Source organism: Zea mays, chromosome 8, assembly GCF_902167145.1.
Source record: "Zea mays cultivar B73 chromosome 8, Zm-B73-REFERENCE-NAM-5.0, whole genome shotgun sequence".
Lineage (NCBI taxonomy): Eukaryota > Viridiplantae > Streptophyta > Magnoliopsida > Poales > Poaceae > Zea > Zea mays.
In genome coordinates, this window is record NC_050103.1 from 16,728,343 (window position 1) to 16,743,600 (window position 15,258).

The 15,258-nt window shown below is 41.5% G+C and overlaps 1 pseudogene; it reads left to right on the top strand.

Moving 5' to 3' along the window:
- Positions 1–2,966: 2,966 nt before the first annotated feature.
- LOC103636781 (cycloartenol synthase-like) overlaps positions 2,967–15,258 on the top strand; it is a 75,891-nt pseudogene continuing 63,599 nt past the window's right edge.

Here is a 15,258-nt window from a genome sequence, read left to right on the forward strand (position 1 = left end):
TACAACTTGACCCTTTGAGACTAACTGTGTGCTTGAGTTTGCTTAATTTAGTCTCAAAGGAGGTTTGAAAGGGAAAAGGTGGACTTGGACCATGCAAGACTTCCACTGCACTTCGATGAAAGAGTAACTAATTCCAAGTTCATCTCTGTACTCTTATTGACTCTTAGTTGAAGATTTTTGTGAGGCAATGGGGTTAAAGGGCCGAGATTGATCCTGTTTTGGTGCTTAATGCCAAAGCAAGAAATGGATCAGCTACCACTTGAGAATTTTGAAAAAGTAGAGTTTTTGTTTGTCAAAATACTCTTGTTTGTCTCTTATTGTCAAAAGTTGATCTCTTATGGGGAGAATATTTGATTATGGGAAATAGGGGGAGTTTTTGAATCTTTGATCAATTTCTCTTGAAATATCTCTCTTTATGTTTCAACAAGTGTGTTTGCTTAGAGTTAGGAAATTGAGTTTGATTTGCAAAAACAAACCAAGTGGTGGCAAACAATGATCCATATATGCCAAATTTGAATCAAAACAATTTTGAGTTCTCATTTGTATTGATGTTGCACTTTCTTTAGTTGCTTTTTATTGTGTTGGCATAAATCACCAAAAAGGGGGAGATTGAAAGGGAAATGTGCCCTTGGGCCATTTCTAAGTATTTTGGTGATTGAGTGCCAACACTAGTGGACTTATGTTAATCTAGTCAAAGTGATGGACAAAGTGTAAATCAAGTGAAAAGGTATGTTTCTAAGACTTAGTACATTGTTTTGGAGACTAATGTATTGTGTCTAAGTGCTAGAAACAGGAGAAATCAAGTTGGAAAAGAGATGACTTTGTTCAGCCTAAGACAACTCGGTCTAGGTGCACCGGACAGTGTCCGGTGCGCCAGGCCGGCGTCTGTCAACTGGCTGCTCTCGGGAAGCAATTAACGGCGTACGACTATAAATCACTGGACTGTCCGGTGGTGTACCGGACTGTCCGGTGAGCCAATAGTCGGCCGGGCCAACGGTCGGCCGCATAATCCGCGCGCGAAGCGTGGCAAGAGCCAACGCAGAAGGGTCACCGGACTGTTCGGTGTGCACCGGACAGTGTCCGGTGCGCCAACGGCTCCAAAGCGCCAACGGTCGGCTTCGCCAAAGAAGGAAAGAAATCTGCACCGGACAGTGTCCGGTGGTGCACCGGACTGTCCGGTGCGCCAGGCGACAGAAGACAAGAATTGCCTTCTTGAAATGCTCTCAACGGCTCCTAGCTGCCTTGGAGCTATAAAAGGGACCCCTAGGCGCATGGAGGAGAACACCAAGCATTCCTTGAGCATTGTTGATCACTCACACTTCATTCTTGCGCACTTGTTCGACATTCTTAGTGATTTGAGCTCCGTTCTAGTGAGAACCTCGAGATATTGTCTTGAGCTCAAATCTTGGTCTTGTGTGTGTGTATTTGCTGTGGATTTGAGTGTGTTGCTTCCCTCCCCTACTCTAGTGCTTCATTGTGATTCTTATTGTAAGGGCGAGAGACTCCAAGTTGTGGATATTCCTCGCAAACGGGAAAAGAGCAAAGTAAAGAAGAACACCGTGGTATTCAAGTTGATCATTGGATCACTTGAGAGGAGTTGAGTGCAACTCTCGTCCGTTGGGACGCCACAACGTGGAGTAGGCAAGTTTCGTACTTGGCCGAACCACGGGATAAATCCTCGTGTCTCTTGTGCTTGTCCTTATTGTGTCTATTGTGCTTCACAAGAGTTCTCCTCTCTACTCACTTGATTTCATTGTTCTAACTCTTAATCAAGTTTGTGGTGTTAAGTTTTAAGTTTTACAGGATCACCTATTCACCCCCCTCTAGGTGCTCTCAAAAACCCCACAAGATCAGGATCTAAAAGTGGATATCCCGTAATTACTCGTCTTATCTGCAATTCTATCTTACCGCGTCACAACTTTCTCGAAATATTCTCAAATTTTTATCACAGTCTCTACATATAATATCATGACATTTTTCGAGTGACTTGCAGTTCAAATCTGAATTATCTAAGGAAATTCAATTAAACGAACAAAATCTAATAGGTATAGCAAACACTTTTATAATTGTGCCAAAATGGAACATGTAAGTCTATATAGTGTAGGAACAAACCACAGAAAGTTTGGTTGGAAAAAGAAAAAAATAAAAATATACTTTGCCGAGTGTCCAAAAATGGTACTCGACAAATCATACGTTGCTGAGTGTCCAAGAATGGCACTCGGCAAATCATACGTTGCTGAGTGTCGGACCTGAGACACTCGGCAAAGTAGTTTCTTTGCCGAGTGCCAAAGCCTAGCTCTCGGCAAAGGTAACGACCGTCAGCTATAGACGACTGCTGACGACCCTTTTGCTGAGCGTCGCCGTTCGACGAGTGTTTGTTGCCGAGTGTCTTCATATGCCGAGCGTCCTGCTCTCGGTAAACGCCGTAGTTACTGAGAGTAGGATTTGACCGAGTACGGAGTTTGTCAAAAATTTCTTTATCAAGTGTCCAATAAAAAACACTTGGCAAAGCGCCGAACATTCGGCAAAGAGCCGAATTCTGGTAGTGCAACTTATATCATAAGAGAATTATTATGCGACTAGATTTTTATTTAGCTGAAGATGACATGACCACTAGAGTTGTCAATGGGCTGTATTCATATTCTATACATGCTCGACGACTTCGAGGTTCGCTCCTAAACTTTACTACCTCTTGTAGCCGCATCGCATCCTAGGTAGCATAGATCCATCCGTTTTGTTTAAGGTGGGAGTACGTAACTGAATGAAACGATGCCTATCTCAGGGACGGATGGAGGAGTATTAATACAAACAGTATTTTTTGGTTAGGGCGTAGGAGTAGTATTAATACAAGTCAAAGGCAGCATAGCCACCTCTCGTCGAAATCAGGGAATAAGCATTCTGAGTTTTTGAGCTATAAAAGGGCCGCCGGACTGCCGGAGCTGAGCGCGCACACACACCTACACAAACGCATGCCGTTATCTAGTTGGACTAGCTAGCTACTAGCAGTTTCTCCCTAGCTTGTACTTGGATCGGTTGCATTGCATTGCATTGCATGCCCCTTTGCACTGCACGCGTACAGCATGTGGAAGCTGAAGGTGGCAGCGGAGGGCGGCGGCAGCCCCTTGCTGCGCTCGACGAACCGCTTTGCCGGGCGGACCGTGTGGGAGTTCGACCCTGACCTCGGCACGCCGGAGCAGCGTGCCGAGGTGGAAAAGGCGCGCCGGGACTTCTCCGACCACCGCTTCCAGCGCAGGCATTCTGCAGACGTCCTTATGCGCATGCAGGTATTAGGTGATGTTGTTGGAATGTACGTCCTCCGTGTTCTGCAGATCATCAGATCATTTAGGGGCCGTTCGTTTCTTTCGGAACGGAGGCATGGAACAATTCCTAGCCGATTTATTTCTCTAATTTATATAAATTTTGATCAGCTGGAATAATTCCTAGTCTATTTCTCTATTTCTGGACAAACGAACAAGACATTACACTAGTACAATTTGGCTCTATACAAGCGGTAGGATTTTTACATCACAGGTGGTTCGGTTAGAACACCGCCTGTGATGTCCCAGGCGGTTTAGTACGCCTGTGATGTAATAGTATCACAAGCGGTTTTTGTTTAGGACCGCCTGTGATGCTCTATCCTTTTCACAAGCGGACCCTAAGACAAAACCGCCTGTGATTGTAAAATTATGAAAATACAATTTAAATATGAAAATAATTTTAATTTTTAATAGAAATATGCAAATACAATTTAAATGAATTAATATTTAATTTTTAACAATAATATGCAAATACAATTTAAATGAATTATAATAGCACACATAGATAACTAGAGAGATTTTAAATTAATTGGCAACCACAATTCATATTCGATCATACATGATAACAAATACAATTTGATTCATACAATTTTTCATGAACTACCATTTTTCCGCATGTATGGCTTTAAGTTCTTATCAATTTTCTTTTCCACACGCTTGATTCTCTCTGGACCGTTAAAGACGAACATCTCTTCATACTTATTGTATTCCTCATCTTGGTCTCCCACATTCTCAACTCCAACAATTTTTTGCTTTCCAGAAATAACTACATGCATCTTCTCATCTGCTGGATCGAGTACATAGAACACTTGTGCAACACATTCGGCGAGAACCCACGGGTCATCTTTATATCCTACTTTCTTTAAGTCTACCAGTGTGAGTCCGTAGTTATCCACTATCACCCCCACGGGATGTTGTACCCATTGGCACTTAAACAAGGGTATTTTCATGCTTGGGCCATAATCAAGTTCCCATATTTCCTCTATGAATCCAAAATATGTGGTCTTCTGTCCATGTAGGTCAAAAGCATCGATACGAACACCGCTATTTTGTGCAACACTTTTCATGTCTTTTGATTTAGTGTAGAATGTGTACCCATTGATGTCATATGCTTGCCATGATGTCACAAAACACGATGGCCCAGAAGCCAAATTCTTCATTGTTTTCTCATCCGAAGAGTCTCCGAATGGGATGTTTTTGTCCATTAACCATTCGCTGAAACGATGTTTGTGCTCCCTCATGATCCAGTCCTCTGTGCGGTTCTGATTTTCTTTACGAAGCTCATTCAGGTGTTCCTCTATGTAAGGCTCGGCTATCGTGAGATGTTGTAGTACACTACCATGAGCACAATGTACTAGCTTGTAATCCTCAACGCGAAAAGTTTTCTTGCCCATTCTCCCTCTCCCACATAGTTTACCCTCATGTTTAGGTACAGGCACACCTATCATTGTTCCGTCACTGATGTAATCTATACAGCTCTCAATCACTTCTTCTGTAGTGTATCCCTCCATGATTGAACCCTCTGGGTGAGCGCGATTTCGCACATAACCTTTTAATACTCCCAGGTATCGCTCCAACTGAAACATATGATGTAAATATAGTGGCCCTAATATTTTTATCTGATCCACGAGATGTATGATTAGGTGTACTTGCATATCAAAAAATGATGGAGGAAAACACATTTCAAGCTTGCACATAGTCTCGATGATGTATGCCTTTAGATAGTCCAAGTCTTCTAAAGCTATTACTTTTTGTGAAACCGCATTGAAAAAGTAACACAAGCGTGTGATGACAACTTTGACATGCTCTGTTTTGAGGGCTCTTACCGCAATTGGGAGGAACACCGTCATCATCACATGACAGTCATGAGAGTTGTAGCCAAATAGAGACAAGTCCTTCATCCTGACTAGTCTGCTGATATTGGATGAGAAACCTGTGGGCACTTTGACCCCACGCAAACATTTGCAAATCTTTGTTCTCTCCTCAACTGACAAGTTGTAGCTAGCTGGGGGGAGGTAAGGCTTCCCTTTGCCACTATCCACTGGATGAAGTTCCAGTCTGATTTGAAGATCTACTAGATCATTGCGTGATTTAAGTCCGTCTTTTGTCTTACTCGGCATGCCCAACAAGGTTCCAATGATGCTGTCAAAAACATTTTTTGTTACATGCATCAAATCAATGCTGTGGCAAATTTCCATATCCTTCCAGTATGGGAGGTACTTGAAAAATATTGATTGCTTCTTGAAAGTTGTGTAAGTTGAAGGGTCAGTTCTCTTTCTATTTTCTCCTTTGTTTTTTCCCTTTCCGAATACAACATGAATGTTCTTTATAATTTCAAAAACAAGTTTCCCACTATAAGGCTTTGGTGCACCTTCACTTTCCAGTTGATTGTTAAATTCCTCTTTCATCTTTCGGTACTTATGCTGCTTCATCAAGAACCGTCTGTGTCCCATGAACACCAACTTCTTGGATGATTTAAGGTACATGGAAGCAGTTCCATCGACGCAAACTACACAACCATTCTTTCCTTTAGTCTTTTGCCCTGATAGTGTGGCGCCACCGGGAGAATCATGGATGGTAACAAATATAATTGCTCTTAAGTTGAAATACTCACGGCAATACTCATCCCATATTCTAACTCCTTCATTCCAGAGCTTTGTCATATCTTCCATAAGAGGTTCTAGGAACACATCAATATCAACACCAGCTGATTTCGGACCTTGAATAAGAATAGTCAACATAATATACTTTCTTTTGTGACACAGCCATGATGGAAGGTTGTACATCGTTAAAGTCACGGGCCAGGTGCTATGTACACTTCTTTTTTCACCAAATGGATTCATTCCGTCTGTACCCAAAGCAAATCTTACATTTCTGGTTTCTTTGGCAAACTCAGGATACATAAGATCGAAATTTTTCCATTGTGATGCATCAGCAGGGTGTCGAATCTGTTTGTTATTCTGCTTGCGATTTTCAGCATGCCAACGCATAAGCTCAGCCTCCCTAGGGTTTGAGAACAAACGTTTTAAGCGATCAATTACTGGAAGATACCACATCACCAAAGCTGGGTTCTTTGACTTCTTTTTCCCATCCATGTCATCAAAAGTGTCATCGTCACTTTCAGGTCCAATAGTGGATTTCTTGTTTTTATTTTTCTTCGGGAATTTTTTTACACAGTCTTGATTGTAGCTCTTCTTGTATCGACTGACATTGCAAACTGGGCATCTTGATGCGTTCTCAAAATCGCCACGATACAGAATACAATGGTTCGGACATGCATGAATTTTTTGCACACCCAGAGCTATGGGAGATATAAGCTTCTTCGCTTTATAAGTGCTTGTTGGTAGTTTGTTGGGTTTTGGTAGTAATTGAGACAGAAAATTCAAAAGATCTGTGAAGCTAGTATCAGACCATCCGGCGCTAGCCTTCAACTTCAGAAGTTCTAGAACTGTACGCAGTGTAGTAAACTCTTTGTCACAACCCTTTGATTCATCATATAAAGGTTCTTTTGAGGCACTTTCCAGTCCCTCCATTTTAGATAGCCCTTTCTGCGATCCCACAGAACTTAACATTTCTGGTTCCATATGGCGCAACATCTCTTCACAATCAAATTCTTCAAATTCTTGATTAGCATCCACATTATCCACTTCACCATCAACTTTAAGATCTAAAATTCCGACAACTCTCTCGTCATTACCAGGCACTTCACACGGATCCAACTCACCATGTTCTGACCATATCGTGTAATTGTTTTTAAACCCTCTTTTTAGCAGATGTGATTGGATTACTCCTATATCTCTCCAAGCTATCTTATTATCACAATCGATGCACGGACATAATATCTCCTTGCTCTTTCGCAAATTCACGTGCTTGTTGGCCGCTTCAATAAAGCTTCTCAAATTTCGAATGTACGACGGATGTGGTCTTGGCACATTGTACATCCAACCTCGGTCCGCCATTACCTATCCCTATATTGATTAACGTCAATATCGAGATGTAACATGAAAAAATAAATGTTCATGAAAGTGAAACAAGATCATATCGAGATGTACCTAGTATATGAGACAAAATTTTTTAAAATATCCCTAATTAATTGAATTTAATCCCTAAATCATGAACGAATTAATGTGCATGAAAATGAAACAAGATTGCAGCAATATAGGTACCTTGAGGTGAGACAACTCTTCAAAAAAATCTTTAAATCAGATCAACTACAAGTCTAAATCTTGGAATTCCTGAGTTTTTCTTCAATTCCGGTCTATATTACAAAATTGAGGCAAAAAATCGTATCAAAATGAGAAATAAAACAAACGGAGATCATATATATGCATAAACTCTTGAAATCAAGCCCGAAAATCAAAAACAAAACCTTTTCCCCGTAGATCAAAAAAATCCGCCGCCGCTACAGTACTGTGCAGCCTAGCGGCGTCGGGCTCCGGAAGTTAGGGTTCCTGCGCTGGAACCGAGCCTTTTATACTACATACACATCACAGGCGGATTTTAAGAAAAACCGCTTGTGATGTATACGTTTTTTATTCCGACCGCCTGTGATGTTTACATATCACAGGCGGTCGACATAGAAAACCGCTTGTGATGTTATACATCACAAGCGGTTTTTCTTACAATCCGCCTGTGATGTGTTTACTATATAAAAGCGTCGGTACGGTGGCTTAGGGTTTAGTGTTTTCGCCCGGAGCTGATACTACGCCGCCAGGCTGCTGCGCCGTCGTTCCCGTCCCCGTCCCCGTCTCCGAGCCGTGAGCGCCCTCCACGCCGTCGCCGAGCCCGAGCCCAACCACCACCGTCTCCGAGCTGGGCGCCCGTCCCCGTCCCCGAGCGCCACCGTCTCCGAGGCGCCCTCCACCCCGTCCCCGAGCCCGAGCGCCGCCGAGCCCATCTCCGAGTGCGCCACCGTCCCCTTCCCCGTCCCCGAGCCCGAGCGCCACCGAGCCCTTGAAGAGACTATTGATGAAAGGGTACAAAAGGCTATTAATGACGTGATGAACAAAATGAAAAAAACAGAATGCATATCATTTGAACTCAAGCCAAGCCACATGAGTCCACCTATAGTCCCTAGCAGCGTTGGATCTGTGCAAGACTTGACCAAGTACCCTGTAGACGATATTGTTGAGGACAAGCCTTGCTTTCTTCATATTCCAATCAATCGATCTGGGACAAAAACAAAGCAAGCTGCTACTGGTTTGGTAAAACCAGGACTTGTTAACTACAAGGACAATCCTGTCCCGCCACACTATGCTGTGGTCGAAGTTCTAGAAATCACAGACAATGGTTGTGAAGATTGGGAGATAGATTTTCCAGTTGAGGGGATCATAACTTTGCATGAGGCAATTAACGAGTTGGTCCTTTGGCATCGACGCGACATCAAGTTTGGTGATGAGCCGAATTCAACACCAATGCAACAAAAAGCTAGTTCGATCATTCCACACCCCATGGTGCAGGAAGATATGACACCGACCTCCAAAAAAATCGTTGAAACAATCATATCGCCTCTTGCGAAGGAACTCGACGAGGGGGGCGTAGACAAAATTGTTCCTCAGAATGTCGACGTCAACATAAAAAAGGAACCAAAGGTTGGCACCAATGTTGAAGGGCCAACTATTTCAAAGAAGATTCATAAGCGAATCGCCACAGACGATGTCAAGAAACCGTCAGAATCAGTGGCACGCTACCTGCATAAATTGCAGAGAGTTATGACTAATCAATCAAAAGCAGTATCAGCATCTCATGGAGTAGGCACACGGCCGGCCCAAATAGACAATTTCGAAGTATGGGAAGAAGATGGAATGATTCATACTCGAGAATCATTACGTCTTAAAACCAATATCTCGGTATACAAGAAGGAGGATGTTCCTCCTAAATTTGTGAATGGGAGGCCGTTCTTAACGACGGTGCAACTTTCTAAGTTGTCGACTCCGGAGATTAGAATGCATGAGTGGTACATGGTGGCTAGCAACAAATACAAACTCGAGGAATTCACATTTGTTGTGCCAGAAGATGCATTTTGGAGCAATGATCATATAAATCCTGTGCGGCATTTATTCTTTGACGATCTCTGGTCGTTGTACCACCGACAAAGGATGGAAACGAACTACTTAACCCTCTTCTGCTTGTAAGTACCTCTAAACTTTCATATTTGTTAGTTTTGTACACGCACACATAAACGAGAGTCTAACGATTAACACTATTACATGTAGGATGCAATACATGGATGATAAGAAGAAACAACTTAAGACAGGGTTTCTTGACCCGTTGATGATATCCCAAGCTCGCTACAAAGTAGTTGCTCGGAGGCAAGGAGAAGAATACAAAGACTTGGACGATGCTGAATTTGAGAAAGCCGTCAAACAGAATCAGAGAAAGAAAATGAAGGTAATGGCGGCATACATTGGACGAGCCATGTACAATCATGTACAACATGGCAAGGACTTAATAATAGCTCCGCACCACTTTAAGTAAGTTATCGACATGGTTTAATTTTGAACTATAAATTATGGCAATCGTGATATTAACATGTGTTTTCGTCTATGTCTATATAGTGACCACTACATTTGTATCATGATCTGGCCAAAGGATGGTAAAGTCGTGGTCTTCGACTCACTGAGAATGGAAAAGGCTACGTATAATGACTTCTTGAAGATTTTAGAGAAGTATGATTATTATTGCACACTTGTACTTATTACATCTTAACAAATGTATTCTTAATCTCACAATGCTATTCTTATATGCAGTGCATACCGTTTTTATTGGAAAGATCTTGGCGGCGAACATCCAGAGGACAAGCCTAATTTGTCAATATCATTATTTCCATATGGTGACAAACAACCTCCGGGTACTGTCCTGTGCGGTTATTATGTATGCGAATGGTGTCGTGTCACCTTCCATTACATGGTCAATCGTGAGGATGTAAGTTCGCTATCATTGTCTATATTGCAATTTTTATGTTATATTGTTGCTCATCACATTACTCTTAGCACCGATTGCTTTTTGCTTTCATTGCAGGTTCCTAAATCTAAGATCAATGCTGAATGGTTAGAAAGAGATATGGTTTCCACCGGCGTGGCTAAGGTTGTAAGAGACTTGCTTTACTTTATGCGCCGTGAAGTTCTTCATCAACAAGGGCTATTCTACAATGTAAATGGAAATTTGCAAAAATTCCCAGAACTAAGTTTGTACACAATATCACACAGTGTTTAGGTCTTTAGTTAGGAACTTTAGATGTTTAGTTGTCTATGGAACTTTGAGATGTTGAGTTGTTATGCAACTTGATGTGTATAAATCTGTGTATGATGGAACTTGATATATATGTGGATGAATCTGTGTATGTATATGGGGATGTTTGAATCTTTGTATGATGAATCTGTTTATGGAACCTGCTATATATGTGTTTGAATCTGTGTTTGAATCACAGGCTGTTATTAATTCTGTTTCTGTATATGAATCTGGAAAATATATATGAATCTGCTTCTGTATATGAATCTGGGAAATACAAGCGGCTTATAATTAAAACCGCCTGTGATGTGTGTCTATCACAGGCGGTTCTTTTAAACCGGACCGCCTGTGATGTGTGACTATCACAGGCGGTTCTTTTAAACTGGACCGCCTGTGATCTGTGTCTATCACAGGCGGTTTTTGATTGACCGCCTGTGATGTTGTTTTACATCACAGGCGGTGCACCACAAGCGGTTCCTGGAACCGCCTGTGTAGAGACTAACCGGACCGCCTGTATAGAGGATACTTGTAGTAGTGTTACTCTAATCGTCGGTCCCAGGAGTGGTTGGAGTAGCGTCGTTATCAGTTATCACACACAAATGGGAAAAAAAATCCATCACGAAAAATTCCTTATTTGGCATCAAAAGTTGACATGATTTCTTATTTAGCATCACCATCAACTGTGAGCGAAAGAGGCCATTTTACACCTGTTTCATGTGCACACACATTAGTGTAATATTTTAGTTCATAGATTTTTTTTGATAATACCATATTAATTAGTATATTAAATATTTTGACATTACATACAATTTTTTTGGACCAATAATATTCTTTGGCAGCATAACGTTTGTTACACAATTATTTAAGATAGTGCAATTTTGTGGACAATACCAAAGCACACAACTTATTTATGTGTAAACTTGGTGTACATTTGGTAATATAAAAAAATAATCATTATCCACAAATGTATTGCCACAAACAATCCTTGCAAAAAAAATATACTGCCAAAAAATATTCATGGAATGGAACAGAAAAGCTGTACTCTTCTTTGTCCTTCGGTAAATATATTCCTAGAGTTATCTTAAGTCAAAAAATTTGATCTTTGATAGAATATCTAGAAAAAAACCATCAAAATTTATGACATTGGTCCCTCCGTTCTTAGATAAATATATTCCTAGAGTTACCTTAAGTCAAAATTTTAAACTTTGATAGTATATCTAGAAAAAAACCGTCCAAATTTATGACATCAAATTAATAATATAATCAGATATACTATAGAATATATTCTTATAATATGCTTATTTTGTGTCTTAGATGTTGTTACCCTTTCCTATGTAAGAAAACGGTACTATAAAAAATGTATAATAAATTATTATTGTTACCCATAAAACAAGGATAAAATGGTATTTTCTCCTCACAGTTGAAGGTGTTACATGCCACATCTAAGTATCTAATGACAATGCTATATAGAGAATAATAGTTAGTTGCTATTGTGTTACTACGGTTTTCCTATATTTACAATATCTATTCTTTGTTAAACACAAATGGTTGTGAGCTTTGGTGTGATTAAAACTTGGACATGGGAGAAAGGAGGGTGATGGTTTGAAGTTTGAACCCTAACACCACACTTATTTTTGGACTTTTATTTCACTCGCTGGAGCCTGGAGGAGACGGCGCACGAACACTACCGGAATCCGAGGCTTTGCCGAGTGTTGTATTCTTTGCCGAGTGCCTTTTGTCGGGCACTCGGCAAAGCAGGCTTTGCCGAGTGCCGCCCTCGGTAAAGTAAGGCTCTCGGCAAAGAGCCCCTTTACCGAGTGCTGAACACTCGGCACAGGTAGGCACTCGGCAAAGGCAAGTTTGCCGAGTGTCCCACACTCGGCAAACGGGGCTCTCGGCAAAGGGCCGTCAGCGGCCGTCCCAGAGCTGACGGCCATCAGTCTTTACCGAGAGCCAACGGCTGGCACTCGGCAAAGATGCTTCTTTGCCGAGTGCCATGTAATAGACACTCGGCAAAGTCCTCTTTGCCGAGTGTCATCTCCAGACACTCGGCAAAGTGTATTTTCATTTTTTTTATTTTGTCTCCCAAACTTTTTGTGGTATGTTCCTACACTATGTAGACCTACATGTACCATTTTGAGACAATTATAACATAGTTTCCATAGTTAGTAGATTTAGTTCGTTTATTTGAATTTCTTCGGAAAATTCAAATTTGAACTGCAGGTCACTCGAAACTTGGAAAACCGTGCATGAAAAAATGATATTCATGTTACTTAGCATAAGTTACGACCGATTGCAGAAGCGTACCGGAAACTTCGAGCAACATGCTCACTAAACATGGCCGTGAACTTGGCATCCACATGTTTAAAAATTGTATAAAACACAAACAAAGTCAGAAAATCATGAAACTTGTCCACGTGTCATGATATCATATGTATAGGCTGTGATAAAAATTTTAGAATGTTTGGAGAAAGTTGTGAGACACTATGTGTACAAACCTAAGAGATCCACATGAAATAACTCTTAGATTTCATGTGGATCTCTTAGGTTTCTACACATAGTGTCTCACAACTTTCTCGAAACATTCTAAAAATTTTATCACAGCCTGTACATATGATGTCATGACACGTGGACAAGTTTCATGATTTTCTGACTTTGTTTGTGTTTTATACAATTTTTAAACATGTGGATGCCAAGTTCACGGCCATGTTTAGTGAGCATGTTGCTCGAAGTTTCCGGTACGCTTCTGCAATCGGTCGTAACTTATGCTAAGTAACATGAATATCATTTTTTCATGCACGGTTTTCCAAGTTTCGAGTGACCTGCAGTTCAAATTTGAATTTTCCGAAGAAATTCAAATAAACGAACTAAATCTACTAACTATGGAAACTATGTTATAATTGTCTCAAAATGGTACATGTAGGTCTACATAGTGTAGGAACATACCACAAAAAGTTTGGTTGCCAAAATTTAAAAAATTTAAATGTACTTTGCCGAGTGTTACATTATGACACTCGGTAAAGATAGCTTTGCCGAGTGTCAATCGTTTGACACTCGGCAAAGAACATAGAAAAAAACTTTGCCGAGTACCTATCAGTTGACACTCGGCAAAGCCTATTCGAAAGATGTCTAAAGACTATTCGAAAGAAATGTAGAAATAAATGCAAAATCGAGGCTTCCATTGCAGAGGCATACATTCTAGACGAGGTCTCAAACTTCACAACAACTTATTATGGTGACAAACTGCCGAGCGTGCATAATCCACCCCCTCGTTACAATGATGGCGACAATGAATCGAACCTTAGCATATTTCGAGGCCAACTCGGAAGCGCAAGTGGCTCGACCACCAAGACCCTGAATCATGACGAGTGGCGACATATCATGCTATACGTATTGACCAACCTTGAAGAGGTGACGCCATACATGGAACAATTTCTTCATGAATTCTGGCGTCGATCAAGGGACCCCACTCCACAGGAATATGACGCTCTTCTTAGAAAGGGTGCGCGAAATGGGTTGCCCGATTTCATTTCCTGGTTCAAACGTAAGGTACGTGCTTAGTTTGTAAAAGAGATACGTCTTTGAACTCAATTTAGCATCTTTTAACTTGCGAATACTTGCAGGGCCAAAGAGATCCGTCTATGAGTGCCGAGTTGAGACAAGTAGCCAACGGCTTTGCTTATAGGGTCAAGAAATATTCTGGGTATGACGTCAATGGATACCGTTTTCGCACAACACACTACGACCAAAGTCGGCCCAATCGGAAAACAACGTGTTCTGGAGTCTTTACGCCGGGCCTTGACATTGTCGATTATTTTGGACGAATTGAAGAAATATATGAGCTCAATTTTTATGGTTCCAAACCTCTTACTCCAGTGATATTCAAATGTCATTGGTTTGACCCTCAAGTGACGAGACGGACACATTCTAATCTTGGGATAGTCGAAATTCGACAAGATTCCACCTTAGCAGGAGACGATGTCTATATCGTGGCCCAACAGGCCACACAAGTGTATTATCTCCCATATGCGTGTCAAACGAAAGAACATCTTAAGGGTTGGGATGTTGTGTATAAGGTATCGCCGCATGGGAGGTTACCTGTTCCTAACGATGAAGATTACAACTTAGACCCGGACACATATGATGGAGAGTTCTTCCAAGAAGATGGGATAGAAGGGCGATTTGAGATAGACTTAACAGAAGCTATCGGAATGGACGTAGATATTGAAATGGTTGTTGATGAGGAGGATGATGAGGTGCAAAATGATAATGACTTAGTAATCCTTGAAGGCAATGATGAGGTTGCGTCTTCCGATGGTGTTGAGATTGAAATGCTTGATAGTGATGATGAGAGTTATGATCCGGCTAACCCCGACACATATGAAGATTATTTTTAATCGATGTAATGCTATATGACTTTTTATTTCGCACCTGTTTTTAAATTGCACTTATTTTATATGCACTTATTTGTTTACTCTTAATTGCAGGTTGTTGGACAAATATGGTGGGCGGTTTCCTGAGGAGGAGGAGGGGGAGGAGGAGTAGGACGGCGGACGATGCAGAGCAGGCAGCGCAGCAGCACGAGGCAGAGCAGGCAGCGCAGCAGCAGGCGGCGCCTCAGGACGACGACGACCAGCAGCAGGACGACGACGACCAGCAGCAGGACGCCTCAGGTTCAGGCGGCTCTAGTTCGAGGAGCATCTACCTGCGA